Here is a 1,040-nt window from a genome sequence, read left to right on the forward strand (position 1 = left end):
TACCAGCCCAGAGAGGTCCCACCCACAAGGGGCCTTTCCCCCTTGATCACTAATTGAGAAAATGCCTTACAGCTGGATCTCATGGAGGCATTTCCTCAACTAAAGCTCCTTTCTCTGTGATAACTCCGGCCTGTGTCAAGTTGACTTATAAAACCAGCCAGTACAGGGACATATCAGAGTTCCTATGTGTTGGAGTTTCCATTTCAATATATTGTAGTTTTAATGGTCTAGGTAAAAAAAAAAAAAAAAAAAAAAGGCAAACAAAATTAGAATAAATTAATCCCATGATTTAGATAATAGTGAATGTTTTCAAATTGTTTTGTTTGCAACCTAAAAATAGAAAGATTCACTTTCCTTGTTGGGTGACATGTAGGTGCTGTGATACAAATTCAGTCCTCTGCAGGAGCAGTCAGTGCTTGCAATCATTGAACTATCTCTTCAGCCCTTACATTTGAGATTTTAAATCTGTCTTCTAGCCTTCAGAATTGGGTGTTATGGAATGGGCACTATTTATAATGGAGAACTTTAAAAAATATGTTAAAACCCTAGTAAAAGCTGGGATATCTAATGGTCCCTATCTCATTAATTGTTCTGTTCTATGAGGATGCACTGTAATAACAAAGGCTACTCTTATGAGAGACATCATTTACTTGGGGGCTTACGGTACAGTTTCAGAGGTCCTTTAGCATCATGGCATCCTGACAGGGAGCATGGCAGTATTCAGGCAGGCAGGGTGCTGGAGAGGAGGGGAAGAGAGGGGGGCAGAATGGTCAGGAGAGCTTGAACTCAGATCCTTCAGCCTCTGCCTACTGAGTGCTGGGATTAAACCCAGCCAGAAGGATCTTGATAATAGATGGATTTTTTTTGTGTGTAACTTGATAAAAATTCTGATAGAGGACAGTAGATTCTAAGGAGTTGAATCTAAGTGAATATAATTCTGTACATTTTCATTAGACGATATATTGTATTTGTTGCTTTATCTTCTTTTGTTACTGAGAATGGTATCAATAAGTAAAAACAACCCCTTTTTCTAGATTTCT

The 1,040-nt window shown here is 38.6% G+C and overlaps 1 protein-coding gene across 9 annotated transcripts in view; it reads left to right on the plus strand.

Annotated features, from left to right (window-relative positions):
* Foxn2 (forkhead box N2) overlaps positions 1 to 1,040 on the plus strand; it is a 43,011-nt gene that overhangs the window by 9,619 nt on the left and 32,352 nt on the right. For 2 of the 9 annotated variants that reach the window (XM_029471332.1, XM_029471339.1), the window contains exon 2: positions 710 to 716. The exons of the other annotated variants lie outside the window; for them this stretch is intronic. The gene's annotated coding sequence lies outside the window, so the exon portion shown is untranslated. The remainder of the gene's footprint in view (positions 1 to 709; positions 717 to 1,040) is intronic. 9 annotated transcript variants of the gene reach the window in all.

This window comes from Mus caroli, chromosome 17 (assembly GCF_900094665.2).
Source record: "Mus caroli chromosome 17, CAROLI_EIJ_v1.1, whole genome shotgun sequence".
Classification (NCBI taxonomy): domain Eukaryota; kingdom Metazoa; phylum Chordata; class Mammalia; order Rodentia; family Muridae; genus Mus; species Mus caroli.